The sequence below is a fragment of the Mercenaria mercenaria genome, chromosome 5 (genome assembly GCF_021730395.1).
Source record: "Mercenaria mercenaria strain notata chromosome 5, MADL_Memer_1, whole genome shotgun sequence".
Classification (NCBI taxonomy): Eukaryota; Metazoa; Mollusca; class Bivalvia; order Venerida; family Veneridae; genus Mercenaria; species Mercenaria mercenaria.
The window spans coordinates 89012509-89034166 of NC_069365.1; the positions used below are offsets into that span (position 1 = coordinate 89012509).

At 35.7% G+C, this 21658-nt stretch overlaps 1 protein-coding gene across 2 annotated transcripts in view; it reads left to right on the plus strand.

Annotated features, from left to right (window-relative positions):
- The first annotated feature begins 1957 nt into the window (after positions 1-1957).
- The window catches only part of LOC123557885 (protocadherin-11 X-linked-like), a 111518-nt gene continuing 91817 nt past the window's right edge, over positions 1958-21658 (plus strand). Inside the window, exon 1 of one of the 2 annotated variants that reach the window (XM_053544258.1) lies at positions 1958-2591. The gene's annotated coding sequence lies outside the window, so the exon portion shown is untranslated. Of the gene's footprint in view, positions 2592-20494; positions 21043-21658 lie in introns of those variants that run through there. The other variant, XM_045349639.2, reaches the window with a different exon arrangement.

Here is a 21658-nt window from a genome sequence, read left to right on the forward strand (position 1 = left end):
AGCCTAGCAAGAGTTATGGCACTTGACTTGGTATAAGATAAGCATAAAGGGCTTAAAAGTTTGTGTAGCATAATTATATCTGAACAAAGTATATGTCCAAGAGTAGTGATACTATGATGTAATAGTATTCAGCATGTGAAGTTGTGCACTTGAGGCTTTTTTTAGGAATGGCATGCAACCAAATCAGAGCTTATAATGGCCATTGCCTTGTAAAAAGTATGCAGAAAGGGCATAAAAGTTTGTATGACATATATCTAAAGAAGTATTTGACTAAATAAGCATATGAGGTTGTGCATCTGGGGTTTTGTGTGGGATTTCATTAAGCCAGCCAAAAGTCATGGCACTTAGATACATCAAAAGTGTGCCTAAATTAATGGCCAAAAAGTTTGTGTTAAACATAAAATAAAAAGTATTTGACCTGGAGTAATGAAACAGAGGATTGTTACATAGTATGTGAAGTTGTGCATCTGATGTTCTGTTTGGGATTTCACTGTCAGTCCTTGATGATTTAAAAAATATGCTTAAAGGTGTCGCATATATCTGAAAAGTGTTATTAAAAGCTAGTCATGAAACCATATTATGAGCTATTGTAATTGCGCTATATCTTTTGTCTGCCATTGGCAGACTGCTAACAGACTGTTATTTATTTTAATGAAAAAATGGTAATCTGTAGTATGAACTAGGTCAGGTAAGTGATACAAGGCCTTCATGGCTCTCTTGTATTAATAGCATGTTAGTGGAACAATGTGAATCAATATTCTAATTTGCTTTTCTCTTATGCTAGAATAACGTCACGTAAACGTGCAGTGACGTCAATGTTTTTGTTTCGACCAAGAAAGAGTGCTACTACATTTTATCTACTGTTTTAGATTCAGAGCATATTAGAATCGAAATAATTCATACCAAAAGAGTGTTTTAACACTATTTATACTCTCTGGCAGTGATACATTGTACAAATAATTTCACGAGGGCTGTGCCCTCGTGAAATTATTACACCAGACATATAACCGCCCATCGTGCATATATAGTGTTAAAACACTCTTTTGCTATAAATTGTTTCTTAATTAATGTATATTATCAGTCAGAGATAACTCTAATTGATATAGATTAGATACAGATTAGACAGTCCTGTATAATTTCCATATCTACCAATGCATTTATCTTGCGTTTTTGGTTACAAGTTCTGACAAAGATTGTACTGCTTTAGCGTGACGGATGCAAAAGTTATTCAGTGCAAGTCCCACAACTCTTGCATGGTTGTTTAATATGATTGTCCCCCTTTAGTGCATAATGATCCTTTTACAGAACTGGTGAGTTTTTCTCTTTTACTTTAGCATTCCAGGTAAGGAATAATCAATCACGCAAAAAACAGCATTGACAGTTGCAAAATTAACCCTTAGCCTGCTAAATTTCCTAAATGGACTGATCCATCGTTCAATTTGGGCAATACCATTTATTATTTGAAGGGGTGTTCACTGAAAATTTACTGACTGAATAGCGAACAGTTCAGACCATGATTAGACTGCACGGATGTGCAGGCTGATCTTGGTCTGCACTGGTCGCAAAGGCAGAATCACTTGGCGCCAGCAGGCTAAGGGTTAACCCTTATCATGCTGGACATGACTAATTCTGCCATTGCGACCAGTGTAGATCATGATCACCCTACACATAGGTGCAGTATGATTATGATCTGCACTGTTTGCCATTCATACAGTATCTTTTGCTAAACACCCCTTTTAACAGCTAATGGTACAGCCGTGCAGTCTGATTATGATCTGCACTGTTTGCCATTCATTCATTAATTTTGCTAAACACCCATTTTAACAGCTAATGGTACTGTCCGAACTGAAAGAGAAATTTAGCAGGGTAAGGGTTAATGTAATATTGTCATGATAATTCCAAACTTGGCACAGAAATTTTATAATTGTCCTTTCAGGTTGAGATGTACATCAAAAATGCAGCATTTCAATGGATGTAATGGATGTAGCTGGTGAGGGGATAAATTAACCACTATGCAGCTTTACATAATATATAAAGAAAATGGTATTACTTGCTGTTATCTGTATTCTGGACAAATTGATGTTTCATGGTTCATGGTCAGTCAGATCTGAGAGGCGCCAGTGTCAGAACAGTGGTTTATGGGATGCTAAATCTCTGCTAATGGTCCCTTATCACAGACAAGGGGCTGGGTCATTGAAGGGGTTAATGGGAAATGGAAATAATATCAGACTGACATTGGACATGATTGTGGGAGTGTTGTGAGTAGTTTTTACTTCAATTCTGATAAAGGTAAGTTGATTTGAAAATTTAATCAATTTATATGTTTTTTTAGAAATATATAACTTCATTTGAGATATCAGTTTCAGTTAATGGTAAACAAAGTTCATGAGTAACAGTCATGTACAGTTCATGAACCTAAATTAATGAACAGTTTTTGAACATTACATGTATATTTATAAATATTTGATGGATGTTATCATTTTCATATTTGATGTATGTTAACCTAAGTTCTGCATGTTTGATCAACCGGAAGTGATGGCGTAACGTCATTTATCTGGAAAACGTAGAGTAAAGGCTGGATTCGGCATACGGTAATGAAAATCAGTTTATGAATAAATGCAACCTCTCTGTAAATTTGTTACAATGGTACTGTTACTGTCATTCTAAAGTTGAAATATGATATTAAAAATCAGACATGTTAAATAGTTCAAAATAATGTCTTAAAATTAGCGTTACATGTGTGGTTCACTTAAATCATGGTGAAATATCTCAAAAACAAGCACACAGACCTATACATTTTATTTCTCCACATTGTTGGCCATAAGTTTATGTACCACTATGAGAAGTTTCATTATGTCTCCCTCAGGAGACATATTGTTTTTGCCCTGTCCGTCCGTCCGTCCGTACGTCACACTTCATTTCCGAGCAATAACTGGAGAACCATTTGACCTAGAACCTTCAAACTTCATAGGGTTGTAGGGCTGCTGGAGTAGACGACCCCTATTGTTTTTGGGGTCACTCCATCAAAGGTCAAGGTCACAGGGGCCTGAACATTGAAAACCATTTCCGATCGATAACTAGAGAACCACTTGACCCAGAATGTTGAAACTTCATAGGATGATTGGTCATGAAGAGCAGATGACCCCTATTGATTTTGGGGTCACTCCGTCAAAGGTCAAGGTCACAGGGGCCTGAACATTGAAAACAATTTCCAATCAGTTACTAGAGAACCACCTGACCCAGAATGTTGAAACTTGATAGGATGATTGGTCATAAAGAGTAGATGACCCTTATTGTTTTTGGGGTCACTCCGTTAAAGGTAAAGGTCACAGGGGCCTGAACATTGATAGCCAGTTCCGATCAATAACTTGAGAACCACTTGACCCAGAATGTTGAAACTTCATAGGATGATTGAACATGCAGAGTAGATGACCCCTATTGATTTTGGGGTCAGTCTATTAAAGGTCAAGGTCACAGTGGCCTGTTCATGTAAAATCATTTTTTGGAAATAACTTGAGAACCACTTGACCTACAATGTTGAAACTTAATAGGATGATTGGACATGCAAAGTACATGACCCCTATTTATTTTGAGGTCACTTGATCAAAGGTCAGGATCACAGGAGCCTGAACAGTGACTTGAGAACCACTAGGCCACGAGTGTTGAAATTTAGCGTGATGACTGGACGTGCCAAGTAGATGATCCCTATTGCAGCCAACCATCAGTGTCTCTTTGACTTTCGCTCCTGACCCCTATCCACTTCTTGCCTATAGGACTTTGCATTGGGGGAGACATGCGCTTTTTTACAAAAGCATTTTCTAGTTAAAATCTGCTTTGTAGAAAAAAATCTATTCTCGAAAATGTTATGAAAGTTCTGATTTTCTCATAGACTCGCAAAAAATTAAAAAATGCGTGAGGTCCAAATTTTTCAAATCGGCCTAGCAAAATTCAAGCACACAACCCTATCTTTTTCATTTGCTGTATTTTCTAAGTATATTCTGAAGTTTTGAAAATCAGTGTTTAATCAAATTCTACATCGTAGAAAAAATTTCGATCAGAAATGCAGAACTACCTTAAGTCATAAACGGCAGTCATAAGCTGTTCATTTCATGAACACTTAGTGGACAGTACATGAATTGTCATGAACACCTGCTAGTTCATGAACAAGACCGTTTTTGCTCTCTGTATCAAAACTCTGCAAGACCAACATCAGGTTTGTTTTTTCTTGAGAATCATTACTATGTTATCTTCATTTCATTATCATGTGTCAGCAATAGATATTGGAGTAAAACAATAAATCTGGTTACTTCATTTCCATGGTAATATTGTTTTCTGTGAGAAACTATTTCCACTTTGCTAAGCTAGAAAAGTATGACTCAGTATAGTGAAATCTGTGCTAAATTTTGGTTCTGTCATCTCATTTGAAGCATTTTTCTTGTACCCCCTCAGAATGAAAGATGGGCACACAATTTTTGCCCCTTAATAATAAGGATAATACCCCCAATACTTTGCTTATTATACGTCCGAAGGGAGTATTATGTTATGATGCCGATGTCCGTCCATCTGTCCATCAGTTAGCAATTTCTTGTCTGCTCTGTAACTCTTGAACCCCTTGAAGGATTTTGAAGAAACTTGACAGAAATGCAGAGTGCATGTTTTGGATGGCTCGCATCAAGGTAAAGGTCACACTTAGGGGTCAAAGGTCATATGACTTTTCGTGTCCGCTCTGTAACTTTCTAACTGCTTGAAGGATTTTAAAGAAACTTGGAACAAATGTTCACCACATTGAGTTGACGTGCAGAGCTCATGTTTTGATGGCTTGCTTTAAGGTCAAGGTCACACTTAGGGGTCAAAGGTCATACCTTCTGACGTATATTGCTCCGCAGTGTGGTGCTCTTGTGTTCACCTTGTGAACCAAGTGCATAAATAAAGTTAAAAGCTGAAATTGGGATCTGAAACATAATAAATAAATAATTATTGTGTGGATAACACAGTCTATGTAAGGCCAGAGTTTTTTTATTTTTTGTTACTTGGATTTTGGGCAGAAAAATGTTGACAGGAGGAGGGAAAAAAATAAAAATAAAAAGGCAGTAAAATTACTAAAACAACAGACGATAAGTGATCACTTCAAATGTGTTGCCTGAAAGGACTTTAACACTACCTTAATACGCATTTAACATGTAATACAAAGAAAATTACCATTCTGTGTTTAACTTTTTTATTATCTATAAGGTTATAACACACTAAATAGCCACCACTATATATTCTATATAAAATGACAAGTTTTCACAATGCTGCAATACACACCTAGACCCATTTTAAATTTCTTTAACTTACATTTTCTTGTAGAGCAACATTTATACTGTAAAAATATCCAAAGAAAAGTAGGGGTCATGTTTGATGCAAGAAAAATATTTCTGGTCAAACGGACACACCGTAATATTTACACTGAAATGACAATCACAATTTAGGGTAGTGGTGTATGAATAAATTTCACATGTTAAATCAGTTTGGAGTCTTTTTTTCAACATGCAAATGCTACCAGTATGTCAAGTATAGGCATGCAATATGATTTCAACCAATATATAGCAATGATTTCAAGGAAAAATCCTTCTTACAGCAAAAAATACTGAGAACTATTTGAATCTGCCATTATGCGACTACCATTTTTTCATAGGTGCTCAGGCTATTTAGTGTCTGTATGCCTCGAATATAAAATTGATGATTTCAAAAACTTTAACAAAATCACTCTTTGGGCATGGGTACTATTTGCCCTTGGTCGTAACATCTCCAGCGAGTATTAAATTGATGATTGAATAGCAATTTTCAATGGTCTGATTGGCTGGTTTCATTTTTAGCATGTGCATACTTTTATTTTTAATTCATAAACTTTTCTGACCAAGATCTTTATTTAGTACACTTAATTATTTATTTGTTGTGTTATAAGTCACACTGACACAATTTTATAGGTCATATGGTGACTTTCCAGACTTAAATGGTGCTGGAAGACCCCAGGTACTCCTCTGGGCATCATCTCAGGCAAGAATTGGCATCTGGGTAGAATGGCCTACCTTCCGTCAGCCAGCTGGATATCTTTTTTCACATGATGACCTGAGTGGGGCTTGATCCCACAGTGGTCAGGGGCAAGTGATTCAAAGTCGGGCCACTCTTTTTATATTCGATGACCAGAAAATGACTGAAAGCATAAGTAGCTAGATAGGTCCCTGAAAGGGATTTGTATGCAATGGAATATATAGATAAATACCTCCAATCAGGCAACTTGTAATATATATATATATATATATATGTCTTCATAAGCATATCATATCACATGGTTTTATCCCCTTCATAATAGGGTCCTTCCCTCAGAAAATATCTTTTAAATTATGCAGTTTTCCCCAAAAACTGACTTTACATATTAAGGTTTTTTATTCCCCTTTGCCCAAACACCGAGCTGTTTTTGCTCGAAATCACAGGCCTGGCCCCTTTCCCTCCTGGTTAACCCCCCTCCCCCAAACCTCCCCCAAAAATCTGAAACGGATGACTCCTTCGGCAGCACTTTGTTGCTCCTATACGTCATCCTTATGTAAATATATAACTGCCAAAGGCATGTAAAATTCACATTCAATGTTGCCGTTGTTATTTACGTCGGGTAAATCTATGTTTTTCTAACATTTTGAGACACCGTTACTGACCGTAACCTTTACAGAACTTGTTTTTCGTTGTTTTATTGTCTATGCTAGATCACAAACCAAATATTCCGCTTTTCCATCGCGCATAAATCTTTCAAAGACAATCTTAAATTTCACTCAACAAGCAAGTTTTTGTTTACGTACGGGAGACGCTTCCATTTGAGCGGAAATTGCGCCTATATGACACTGATGGATAATGCGCTGACGAATATCGACGTTTTCGTCGTCGTCAGAATGCAGCAAAACATCGATCGTCGCCCGAAAATAATTTTGAAATTTCAATTTTTATTTTTTTCGAAAATGATGGAAAATAAGGTCGGCGGGTCTGAGTAACGAAAAATCAAAGAACTCTGGCCTAAGTTTTCATAAGTAGTGACTAAGATGTTAAAATGATATTAAAGTGACCGTAATTTAAGAAGATTTGAGGAAGCAATTTATGAAATTTTGATTAGTCTCTTGAGTTGTTAAACTGAGTCAGGAAACCATACCGTCTTGAAACTCTAACATCTGATTGGTTGTATTTGCACAATTTTGAAATTGACCAATAACAATATTGCATTTTCAGATAGGGCTCCTGACTCAGTTTCATTACCTTGGAACCACATCGCCTCGTTAAGAACAATATGGCCCACTTTCTTTGTGCAATCCAAGAATTGTTCTTTCATGCTTGTACTAAATAAGAAGAGCTCAATAGATATTGGAGATATAAAAAATCTGGTAACTTCATTTCCTTGGTAATATGGCTTACTGTGATTTATTGTTGTTTGTCATGTATTTCTACATTGGGAAGAATATGCACTCTTCAGAGTCAGTGAATTGAACTATGTTTTATGGAATTAAGAACGAAGTTGAGGACAAATTATTTCAGCCTTTTTATCATCCATAAATTCTGCATGGAGTACATTTCCCTGGCCAAGAGATTGAACTTGCAACCTATTTTAGATTGAGGATCTTATGCTTTACCTACACAGCTAACCAGGTGATTTTGGTTCTAGTGAACATTAAATGTTAAATAGGAGAGGTTTTAATCCTTGTTAGATTGCATACAAAAAAGTAATTTCAAGCTCAAATAGATTTATGTCCATGGCCTACTTCCTGTCACTGTATGCATATTTTTGACTAAGTCCAGGGTCATAACTCTAATCTAACTGTGTGAAATCCCATTTAAAACACCAAGTGCATGACACAAACTTGGACGGTTGGATAGATGGGTGGACAAGGGCGAATATTAGTGCCCCTGTCTCAAACATTTTTCAGGAGCACAAATATGGAACGACTGAGTGGTTAAAGTCGCAAACTTTCAATCACTTGCCAGCTGTCAGTTTGAAACCGTCCTTTGGCTGTGGTTGAATTCTTCAGTCAAGCTGGCTTACATAAGATCTTGAAATTTAGGCTTGCGAGATCGCTGTTCTGCAAATAATTTGTTATAGCATTCCTCTGGTATGAATGTAAGTGGAGCATATACTCACAAAAGGCAAGTATATTTTGATATGATGCAAGGGACTTATGCCCAAGTTCACAGAAAGACTGACAGAAATGGCAATGGGCCGCTTCGGTAGCCTAGTGGTAGAGCGTCCGCCTCGAGTGCGGGAGGTCGTGGGTTCGATTGCCAGCCCTGTTATACCAAAGATGTAAAAAATTGTACTAGTAGCTTCCTCGCTTGGCGCTCAACATTAAGAGGATAGTGCTAGGACTGTTCAGCCTGGTGTCAGTATAATGTGACTGGGTGGGGTACATGCCACTTATCTACGGCGTGATATTCCAGTGTGGAGGCACTATAAGGTTAGGCATTGTGCTTACTGCTACAAGTAGACCCCGTCATTTATATGACTGAAAAATTGCTGAAAAAGATGTTAAGGATGAGAATCAGACCTTGAGAAACAAAACTCAAACAACACTAAATCATAGAAAGAAAGAGTTGTTTGACATGAAAATTGAACAGCATGTAAAGCATGTATATTACTTTACGAAACTAGTGTCAGTAGACTGATAAAAACATTGAATTCCGGAAAAGGACCGCCTAAAGGGGCTCCACTTCCGGACAGTTAAACGCCTTTAAAAACTCACCATTTTTAAAGAACTGTTACACATGTTCGTTTTGATGCATTTGCAATAGCATGCGAGTGATGAAATTTCGCATAACAAGGTGGAACACAGTTTTCAGCAATTGTTTATCTTTATTTCTTTACAAATGGCATTCATTGTCAAAGGGAGACAACTTTTCCGGAATACTTTAGGTACAAATGGCATTCATTTTCAAAGGGAGACAACTTTTTCGGAATACTTTAGGTACAAATGGCATTCATTTTCAAAGGTAGACAACTTTTTCCGACTATTTTAAGTAATCGTCGAGAAAAAGTTGTTTCTCTTTGAAAATGAATGCCATTTGTAAAGAAATAAAGATAAACAATTGCTGAAAACTGTGTTCCACCTTGTTATGTGAAATTTCTCCACTCGCACGCTATTGCAAATGCATCAAAACGAACATGTGTAACATTTCTTTGAAAATGGTGAGTTTTTAAAGTGGTTTGACTGTCCGGAAGTGGGGCCCCTATAGGCAGTCATTTTCTGGAATTCAATGTTTATATCAGTATACTGACACTTGTTTCGTAAAGTAATATACATCTTTTACATGCTGTTTAATTTTCATGTCAAACAAATCTTTCTTTCTATGATTTGGTGTTGTTTGATTTTTGTTTCTCAAGGCCTTCTTCGTAACCTTAAATCCGAACACACACACACAGAAAAGGCAATGATTACAGGTTTCATTTCTTCAGTTTTCAGTTTTGATCTGCTGTAGAGAAGCATTTATCAATGGTGTTTTTATACAGCAAGCATCAAAAAGAATGCGCTATTACACAATGTGTTTGCATACCGTGTAGACTGGTTTGCATATGTTAAACATATGGTGATATTTTATCAATAAATTTTGATACAAAATCCATCTCATGACTCCAAGAAAAACAAAACAATTTGATTTTTATGTATACAGTACAACCTCTCCAGAGCGGCCCTCTCTTAAGCAAAAACCTCTCTATAACAACATCATAAAAAGTTCCCTAAGCTGAAATATACTATCAAATTTACCTCTCCAGAACAACAACCTCTACATAACAGTCAATATTTGTATCTCCCAAAGGGTGTTGCTCTACAGAGGTATATAATTTCTGTCAGAATGGTAGAACAAAAATGTAAAGTTGATATTTTTGTATAAAATTTTCTATTTGTATAATTTTCTCAATTAATATAATTATGACTTCTTATATAAATTGCTGGTTTGTGCTGTATGATCAGTCTATTTTCAACACTAAATTTTTGCTGCACTAAAGTCAATATTAAGCTTATTAGGGAGAGCGCTGATCTACGGATTGTGGGTTTGTGAGTTTGATCCCTAGGCGTGTATGTTCTCTGTGACGATTTGATAAAAGACATTGTGTTGGAAATCATTCAGCCTCCACCTCTGATTCATATAGGGAAATTTGCTGTTACTTGCGGAGAACAGGTTTGTACTGGTGCAGAATCCAGGGACACTGGTTAGGTTAACTAACTGCCGTTACATAACTGAAATACTGTTGAAAAACAGCGTTAAACCCAAAACAAACAAACAAAGTCAAAACATGAAGTAAAATTTTATGAAAAAGTAAATCTGATGTCATGTTATGAAACACTTACTGAATGGCTTGCCGGTTGATAGTTAAAACCATAAGTGTGCAGTATCTGTGAAGATTCAGATCTCTCGTTAATGTAACGAGGCATTAACTGAACAAAATAAAACATTTTCGGAGCAAAATTCTAACAACACAGAGGTGAATTCATAAATAAAATGTGAGAAAAATGGACCCAATCTGCCGTACTCTATGTTGAACTGTTACTCAGTGCATTACATTTATAGGATACATTCTGTATTAGCGTATGTCATGCTAGAATCCCGTATACTGTAACATGTTTCCTTTATTTCTACAAATAACGAAATAAAATGTCAGAATTTAAGGCTCAGAGGCCGATTAACATAAAAAAAATGTGGGTGTCTGGGCTGTAATGCTAAAATTAAAATGTAATTTAAATACCCTGTTTTCTCTATAAATTCTTGTTGACATGAAGTACGGCGCCTTGTCATGAACTCGCTTTTTCCAGACATTTCGGGAAAATTGCAAATTCAATTGTATTCTATGATTGAAATAAATGTTCCTCTATTACTTACCTCCCCACTATATTGTCTGTAAACTGGAATTTTAAATTACTCGTTATTGAATTTCTTTTTTTTTTCAGAATTTGATTATGCAAATTTTATTATGTCTAAGAGGAAAAGTATTACACCAAGCATTGTTAAATGTCTGATTAATCACGTGAAAGGAAGGGAGGCAACCCTTAGGTGAAATATTTTTAAATTCTTATTGCAGCAAGCACTGTAAAATGTCTGTTCAGTCACATGTAAATGCAAGGGAGGTGACTCTTATCTTAAAATGTTCGCGACTTTTTATTGCAACAGGTATTGTTAAATGTCTGAAAGTAAGGAAGGTTACCTTTGTCTGAAGCATTTGCAAAGGACTGTTAAATATCAGATCATTCACACAAAAAAGGAAGTAGCAAGAATCTTAGTTTTTATCGAATCTTTTGATTCTGTGTGCTTAGAATTCCGTTGTTTTGACCAAAACTGCTACTTTGTAGGAATATGAATTCATGGATTTTAATTTTTGAACATAAATTGAGTTGTTTGTTGGGACTTGGTTATGTAGATGAACTGCAATATCCACAAAAATTAGTCAGATTTGTGTCATATGTAATAAAAAAAATGCTGCTGCATCACTTGCATGTAAGAAGAAAGAATTGAACAGCACAAAATGAAAGGAGTGATATTATTTGCAAGAAAAGTGATGTCACATATAACAATAACGATTTGAACAGCAATGATATTACATGAAAGATTTGGCAGAATGTGTCACATATAACAATAATGAATGGAAAAGCATGGAAATGAAAAAGTGATATTACGTACAAGAATGTATCACATTATAACAATAAAGAATGGAACAGCATGGAAATGAAAAAGTGATATTACGTACAAGAATGTGTCACATTATAACAATAAAGAATGGAACAGCATGAAAATGAAAAAGTGATATTACGTACAAGAATGTGTCATATTATAACAATAAAGAATGGAACAGCATGCAAATGAAAAAGTGACATTACATGAATGAATGTGTCACATATAATAATAGTGAATAGAACAGCATGATAATGAAAAAGTGATATTACATGAAAGAAGAATGAGTGGTGTCACATATAACAATAATGAATGGAACAGCAGGCAAATGTAAAAAGGGATATTGAGAAGAAAGAATAATGTAGCATGTAACAGGAAAGAGTGATGTGACATTGTGCAGGAAAGTGTAGTTCCATATTAAAGAAGCAAAAGCAGTTTCACCTGCAATGGGAAAAATAATCTGGTGACACATAAAAGAACATAAAGCAATATCAAATGTGTAAGAAAGAAAAAGTGATGTGAAATTGTAACAGAAAAGGTTTCTGGCATTATACAAGAAAGGTTTGTGCTGGTACAAAAAAGCTTGGTAACAGAAAGAGTGATTTCAAGTGTAATAAGAAAGTCGAGGTCACAGTAGAAAGAAAGAACAATGTCACATGAAACAAAAAAGGGGTATCACATGTGTAAAGAAATAACAGTGTGATATACAGCAAAGGGTGGTGTCACATATAACAAAAAATAGTTGCAGTATGCAAATGAAGAGTGATGTCACATGTAAGAGGAGTATGAAAAAAAGAGTGGTGTTATTATGTAACAAGAAAGAGTGATGTCACTTTAAGAGGAGAGTGGAGTCAAATATATGAAGAAGGAATGGTGTCATAATTATATAACAAGGGTGGTGTCACATTAAGGGGCGAATGGTGTCATATGTAACAAGACTGATTTCACATTAAGAGGAGAGTGGTGTCAGATATTATATATGGAGAAAGAATATGTGACAAGAAAGAGTGGTGTCACATGTAGCAGCAAAATATGTAATCACATGTCACATGAAAGAGTGGTTGTGCATCTAACTAGGAAGAGAAGTGTCACATGAAACAGAGAAAAGAGTGGTGTCACATGTTATAAGAAAAATTAATGGGGTGAAAGGGAAAATATTGTGCCACATACAAGAAATTGCACTGTGAAATTAACAGCTGTACTGTTTAAGTCACTAAAAAATAAGAGAATGTTGTAAAAAATAATATTTTTGTTTTTGTTTATTCACCCATTCTTCTCTAGCTAGAAACTGGACTACTATCACTGTTCACACACATATTGATCTTGTGGCTGTTGACAACGTTAAGTTTGCTGGAAATGACACTATGTCAGCTTCAATAACTGGTTGGGTGATGATAACTTAAATACTTGAGTACTCTTCACCACCTAACATAATCTCCTTTGTTCTTCTATATTGACTTGATACTGATACTTCAATACAAGTGTGCTGTATTTTATCTGCAGACTTGCTGACTTATTCTGGCATTTTGAGACTGTATTTTCTCATTTTCTTGAAGCATTTTGCTGATTTATGTAAAAGTAAAAAGTGAGCAAAATGTCACTGAAAAGACAGTTTGATATTTTGATGCATTCCCTTGTGGATGTGGGTGGTTTAATGTCTCAATTAAAGTTTTCACTGATCTTATTTATTGCTGACTCAAAGGTTAATCAAAGTACTGAAAGTACAGAAAGGCTGGCTTATGAAAACTGTGCGGAAGAATTCTTTGCAAAGTTTGAAATATTATTAGTTTTCCGTAACAAACTAAGGCAAGCTTAGGGTACTATTGAGAGGAATCATCTTAATACACTTCAGAAAGTGTAAGGATGTTACATACTATACATGGTGAAAAAATGGTGACAGGTTATATATACCTCAGTTTACACAACTAGGTCTGACAGGTTATATAACTTATGCTGGAGAACTAGGTGTGACAAGTTATATAACTGAGATAAGAGAACAAGGTCTGATAGGTTATATATCTTAGTTTGGAGCATGGGTCTGAGATAACATACAAGTTAGCTTGTACATTTGTGTCTGACAGGTTATATAACTGAGTTTGAAAAATAGGTCTGATAGGTTAGATAACTGAGCTTGGAGAACAAGGACTGACATCTGTATAATTATATATTACGGTAAAATCATTTAATTTCTTGGGCATGAAATTTTGTAGTTTTGGTCAAAACGGCAATTACCTGGGGATATGAATTTGTGGATTTCAACTTTTGAACATTAAAATTGAATATGAATTTTGATTGTTCGTTGGGATTGAATTTCGTGGATTGACTCAACCACGAAATCCATGAAAATTAGTCCCCCAGAAATATTAATGATTTCACAGTATCTGAGTTTGGAGAAAAAGGTCTGACAGGTTATGTATTTGAGTTTGGATGACAAAGTCTGACAGGTTATATATCTGAGTTTGTAGAACTAGGTCTGACAGGTTATATATCTGAGTTTGGAGGACAAGGTCTGACAGGTTATATATTTGAGTTTGGAGAACTAGGTCTGACAAGGTATATATCCGAGTTTGGAGGACAAGGTCTGATAGGGTATATATATGAGTTTGGAGGACAAGGTCTTACAGGTTATATATCCGAGTTTGGAGAACTAGGTCTGACAGGTTATATATCTGAGTTTGGAGGACAAGGTCTGACAGGTTACATATCTGAGTTTAGAGGACAAGGTCTGGCAGATTATATATCTGAGTTTGGAAGACTAGGTCTGACAGGTTATATATTTGAGTTTGGAGGACAAGGTCTGACAGGTTATATATCTGAGTTTGGAGAACCAGGTCTGGCAGGTTATGTATCTCAGTTTAAAGGACAAGGTCTGGCAGGTTATATATCTGAGTTTGGAGAACTAGGTCTGGCAGGTTATGTATCTCAGTTTAAAGGACAAGGTCTTACAGGTTATATATCCGAGTTTGGAGAACTAGGTCTGACAGGGAGGACAAGGTCTGACAGGTTATATATCTGCGTTTAGAGGACAAGGTCTGGCAGATTGTATATCTGAGTTTGGAGGACTAGGTCTGACAGGTTATATATTTGAGTTTGGAGAACAGGATCTTATGGGTTGGAGGACAAGGTCTGATAGTTTATATAATTGAGTTAAAAAAGTGGAGGACAAGGTCTGACAGGTTATATAATTTGAGTTTGCAGTCCAGGGTTTGAGATTACATAACTGGGTTTGGAAACAAGGGTCTTACAGGCTGTATCACTTGAGTTTGGAGACTGGGTTTTGAGATTAGATAAGTGAGATTGGGTTTATAACAAAGTCCAGTCCTTTAAACTTACTAATAGTCAGTTTAAAAATAAAAGCAACTAATGCTAGAATTTACAGACCTTAATGGAATGGTTTCTTTTTGTGCCCCCTCCATGAGTGGTGGGGCATATAGATTTGGTCTTGTCCATCCGTCCGTGTGTGCGTCCGTCTGGAAAAAGTTTGGGACAGGCCTAACTCAAAAAGCGTTTGATATAAATTGATGAAACCTTGCATGAGTCTTTATCATAATATGAACTTGCGTACCTTTTATTTTTCATCTGGCTACACACCCTATTTCCAGAGTTATCGCCCCTGAAATAGTAAAAAATGCACATTTTTTTACCTTATGACAGGCCTAGCTAAAAAAGGATTTTATATAAATTGACGAAAACTTGCATGAGTCTTTATCATGATATGAACTTGTGCACCTTCTATTTTTTGTCTGGCTCCGCCCCCTATTCCTAGTGTTATGGCCCCTGAAATACTAAAAAATGCAATTTTTACCTTGTGACGCACCTAGCTCAAAAAGTATTTGATGTAAATTTATGAAACCTTGCATGAGTCTTTATCATGACATGACCTTGCACACTTGGCATTCTTCTTGTGATTTTAATGCTGATTACAGAGTTAGGGCCTTTGAAATAACCAAAGTCGTGGATTTTTTGCTTGTGATGCTCGTAGCGCAAAAAAAAATATGGCCTAGAATAATGAATCCTTTATATTAAATGTTTGTTGAGGCTATACCCCCTTAACCAGTGGGGGCACACCCTGTGTCCTACAGACACATTCTTCTGTTGATTCTTTTTTTATACGCCTGTTTGAAAAACGGGACGTATTATGGGAACGCCCCTGGCGGGCGGGCGGCGTCCACAGACCTTGTCCGGAGCATATCTTCTACATGCATGGAGGGATTTTGATGAAACTTGGCACAGTTGTTCACCATCATGAGACGGAGTGTCATGCGCAAGAACCAGGTCCCTAGGTCTAAGGTCAAGGTCACACTTAGAGGTCAAAGGTCAAATTCAAGAATGACTTTGTCCGGAGCATATCTTCATGCATGGAGGGATTTTGATGAAAGTTGGCACAATAATTGTTCATCATCATGAGAAGGAGTGTCATGCGCAAAAACCAGGTCCCTAGGTCTAAGGTCAAGGTCACACTTAGAGGCCAAAGGATACAAGAATGAAAAATTCAATAATGACTTTGTCCGGAGCATATCTTCTTCATGCATGGAAGGATTTTGATGTAGCTTGGCACAGTTGTTCACCATAATGAGAGGGAGTGTCGTGCGCAAGAACCAGGTCCCTAGGTCTAAGGTCAAGGTCACACTTAGAGGTCAAAGGATACAAGAATGAAAACTTTGTCCGGAGCATATCTTCTTCTTGCATGAAAGGACTTTGATGTAGCTTGGCACAATTGTTCACCATCATGAGACGGAGTGTCTTGCGCAAGAACCAGGTCCCTAGGGGTAAGGTCAAGGTCACACTTAGAGGTCAAGGATACAAGAATGAAAACTTTGTCCGAAGCATTTCTTCTTCATGCATTGAGGGATTTTGATACAACTTGGCACAAATGTTCACAAGCATGAGACAGAGTGTCATGCGCAAGAACCAGGTCCCTAGGTCTAAGGTCAAGGTCACACTTAGAGGCCAAAGGTCAGATACAAGAATGACTTTGTCCAGAGCATTTCTACTTCATGCATGGAGGGATTTTGATGTAACTTGGCACAGTTGTACACCATCATGAGACGGAGTGTCATGCACTGGTCCCTTCTTTTGAATTACTTCCCTTTTCTGTTACTATAAATAGCTTATATTGTACTTTTTCATTACAAGTCGTAGGGAAAAATCGAGACCACTTTTCTGTAGTACAACATGCATGTTACATCCAATTCTGGGGTGTATTTTGAGATATCTCTACCTGGTAAGGATTTTTGTGTGGACTTGTAATTTTTTTTTTATTTTTTTTTTTTTTTTTTTTTTTTCTCTTTAAAGATTAACTTCCCTTAGTTGTTACTATAAATAACTTACATTGTAACTTTTTTATAATTGACCGTAGGGAAAAACCAAGACCACTTTTTTGTGGTGCAACATTGATGTTACTTTCAAATTTTGGGTGTATTTTAAGGTATCTCTACCTGGTAAGGATTTTTTTTGTGGACTTAGAAAAATAAAAGAATTACAATAATTTCTAAAAAAAAAAACAACATTGTAAACAACTAGAAAATTAAAATTCCATTTGCAAATACAGGTGCTAGTGTAAAGAAATTTGCTGTGACGGGCGTATATTGTGACATTCTGGCACCCTTGTTCAATTTAGACTTGGATGTAAGAAAGCCCAGTAAAAACAAATTTTGTTTTGATAGAAGATAACAATAAATAAGCACAATAGTTTTTAATTGGTAAATATTTTTTTATTTGCAGTGTAAACTTTTTCACTTGTTGAAAATTCTGTCATAACTTTTCAATTGTTCAGTTATTGTGGACTTTTACTCTTTTCCTTCAAAAGAAAAATAGTTTCTTTTAAAAACTTGTTTTATTGAAATCTTTTTATAAATATTTTATTAATTTGTGATAACATGGTACCATATTCCATGACAAATAGTTCAGTATTTGCTTTATGATACAGACAGATTTTTACATTGTTGTAACAAACTTGCATTGGTGTTGAAAACACTTACTTAAAATAAAAGTAAACTAGTTTTTAATAAGGGTTGGAAATCATATTGTACTGTGGAGCATTATAACTAGTCCTGGTCACAACCATTTGAAAAGAAAAATTAAGTGTTCCAGCATTGACACAAACGTCTATAAATGTATTACTTTCCGTAGCACTAACAGTTCCCTTTTATTTTTAGTGCAGATTTATATGAAGCCCCAACTAGGAATAATAGAGTTGTAAGTGCTGGTTCCCTTTCATTTAAGTTCAGATTTATATGAAGCCCCAACTAGGAATAATATCATTATAAATGCTGGTTCCCTTTTATTTAAATGCAGATTTATATGAAGCCCGAATTAGGAATAGTAGCATTATATGTGCTGGTTCCCTTTTATTTAAGTGCAGATTTATATGAAGCACCAACTGGGAATTATAGCAGTACAAGTGCTGGTTCCCTTTTATCTAAGTGCAGATTTATAAGAAGCCCCAACTATTAATCACAACATTATAAATGCTGGTTCCCTTTTATTTAAGTGCATATTTATATGAAGCCCGAATTGGTAATAATAGCATTATAAGAATTGGTTCCCTTTTATTTAAGTGCAGATTTATATGAAGCCCAAATTAGGAATACTAGCGTGCTGGTTCCATTTCATTTAAATAAAGCGCCAACTAAATGACAGTATGAAAAGTGCAGTTTCCCTTTTATTTAATGTGTAGATTTATATGAAACCCCAACAGACATATATAGTTAGCAGAAACCTTTACAACAATGAAACATACATTTGTACATTGCTGTGTCAATAGACTACCTATTGCCAGTCTTGTTAGTATTTCAGGTCACTGACTACCAATTGCCAGTTTTACAAATGTCAGTTCTTTGCCTACCAAATGCCAGTCTTGTGTACAATGTGTATATGGGCTGTATTGGAGTCACTAATGTCCATCAGTCAGTCAGTCTACAACTCCATTTTTCTTGTGAAGAGGGAAGATTTTCATAAAACTTGCATCAATTTATTTAGATGATGAGCAGAGTGCACAACCCAGGTCACTAGGACTATAACCTAGGTCACTAGGGCTAAGGTCACTTTTGAGGTCAATGGTCAAATAACTTATTGTAACAACATTGTGTCCATTCCATAATTATTTATTGTTGTATATCCTTGGAAGATTTTCATAAAACTACCATCAATAGTTTACCTCATCAGTATGATGTAAAAAACTCAAAACTCAGGTCAGTAGATCCATTAGGTCAGTGGCACACTTGGAGGTCAAAGGTTAAATTTATATCTCTGCTGCCCATCCTCTGAATCACTCCCTCTCTTCTAAATTATTTGGAAGATTTCCATACAACTTGCATCAGTTGTTTACCTCATCAAGACAACAAGCAGACTGCACAACCCAGCTACTAAGACCAAGGTCACAGTCAAGTTCTCATTTGAAGATCAAAGGTCATGCTCATAGTATTTTACTTTTCCAGTATCAAAGCGGCATCTGGGGTTAATAATCACCTTTAGTGATAGCTCTAGTTGCACATGTCATCTCACTGCCTAGGGAATGCCAGTCTTGGTGCACATGTCAGGTCACTGCTTTTGTATATGTCATATCACTGCCTGCAAGTACCAATCCTGCCTGCAAAAACTCAGTTTTATATGTGTTCCTTTGAGACTGAATGATCAGTGGAAAATAAGATTAAATATAATAACAAACGCCCACAAAATGATATTCTCTGATGGTGTTAATGTTGACAGATTGTGTAGGTTGCATAACACTAAAAAAATTTGCACTGATTACTGAATTAATTTCTTGATCTCTAAGTAGAAAAATAGTTTTGATATTTATGAACTGCCTCTAATGCAGCTTAGCAGAACATAGTATATCACCTAATTGCTTCTAGCTTACATGAACAAAAGTCAGATTTAGCTGTTAGTATATGTGTGTTTGGTGTTGGTCATTAACATTTCTACTGAAGCATCTCTACTTGTTGGAATTACCCAACACTTAATTTGTAGCATCTGTCAAGTTTGTGGAAATGGGGGGCACTTGCTGCCAGGGCTAGAAATAGAAAAACCTTTAAATAACTTCTTCTTTTCTATCAATTTTGGTCAGTATCATCATTACAAGGTCTTCCGCCAATTTGTTCACATTGAGGCAGTTGGCCCCATTTAAGGGCTGCTTGAGCTAAAAGTAGAAAAACCTTTAAAACACTGCTACCACAAATATAAAATTTTGTGCTTTCACAGTATCTCAAAAAAAGTTTCAATTTATGTAATCCAGAAAGCTGAAAGAAGTTGTTGTGACAGGTAGGTCTGTTAGTATTGTAATTTATGTTGATTCAGTGTCATGTAAAATACTGTAGTGACAATTTTAATAGCCATTATCTTGTCAAAAGAAACTTCTTTTTTTAGATGATGTCAAAGTGGTATGTTAATTTAATACTAGTTTATTTTTAATAGCCACTTAATAAAGAAAGTTTGAAGCTGATTTTTGAATCACATTTTGAGAAATTCTTGTAGCATAGCAGAAATTCTGATGTCTGTATGAGAATTTCTGGTGTCGTAAAAGAAACTGTTGTGTCACAGAAGAAATTCTGATGTCATATGACATGTTATAACCTCATTGTAAATCTCCTTAACTTGGCAGCTTCATTCTCTATCAGAAATTATATTTATAGGAAGATTTAAGTTGACTGCCATTAATGTTTATAAATAAAATTTCAAAAAGATCAAAGTATTGAAGAATTGTAACATCTGTAAATGCATTTTTGAAGAGCAAATATCTCATTACATATGAAATTCAGATTTGGCAAGACAAATTACTGCAACATCTTCAGGGCAGCAAATTTTTTACAGAGAAATTAACCTGAACATCTTTGGATCAACTGAATCTTTACTGAGAACATCTTTAGAGAAATTGATCTTAGAACCTTCAGACCACAAACACTCTTAACAGAAATAGTTAACCTCAGCATCTGTAGAGAAATTGATGTTAGTGTCATCAGAGCACAAACTCTTTACAGAGACAAATTAATCTCAACATGTTTAGAGCAACAAGCTCTTTACAGAAACAGTTAACCTCAACATCTGTAAAAAAAGAAGTTGATGTTTAATGATAGAGCAACAAACTCTTTACAGGTACAAATTAACCTCAACATCTTTAGAGCAGCAACTTCTTGACAGAGACAGATTGATTTAGCAGCTTTAGAGCAACAAACTCTTTACAGAGGTAAATTAACCTCAACATCTGCAGAGAAATTAACATCAGCAATTTTACAGAGACAAAATGACCTCAGCATTGTTAGAGAAACAGAGTTCAGAGCACAAACTTTATGCAACTAGCTGAACCTCAACAACAAACTCTGTACAACATAAAGTTGAATGGCAGATTCACCACTCACCAGCAAGGTATTTATGATGTACAAATAACTTTGGAACAACAAGAACTGAAAAACAGTGAATTAGAATCTAACTGAATTACCTCCCTTTAGTAAACAATATATACATTTCAGTTAGCAAACATTTTTAAAGGCACAAGCTGGCCTTCAGATTGCACAACAACAACAACAAAATTTCTCATACCCTCGTGGCGATGGGTTCCATCAGGAATGAGTGAGATGTCGAGAGTGATTATATAAGTTGTAGAACTTCCTTCACAATTGACCTAAAATAAATTATGTATAAACTAACAACAAAAGTTTAGATTTCAGGAAATTGTTGCTAATTTATTATTTCTCAAGAAGGCTTTGAAACTTAGTTACTGACAGCATATTATATGGTATGGAAACATATTAGAACTAGTTGTGTTTACTAATTTTTTCACTCAAACTTTAAAAGCGTTTGTAACGGGGTACCTGCTGTTATATTTAACGGTGCAGTACAAATTCCTCTTTGTGTATTGGTTAGGAAGATTTTGCCGAGGTGGCCTGGGTTCAATGCCCAACTCAGACATGTTCTTTTTTACTTGATTTCACACTTCTTAAGATAGTTTAGAAACAAAAACTCCTGTTCCAGTGTTCATAAT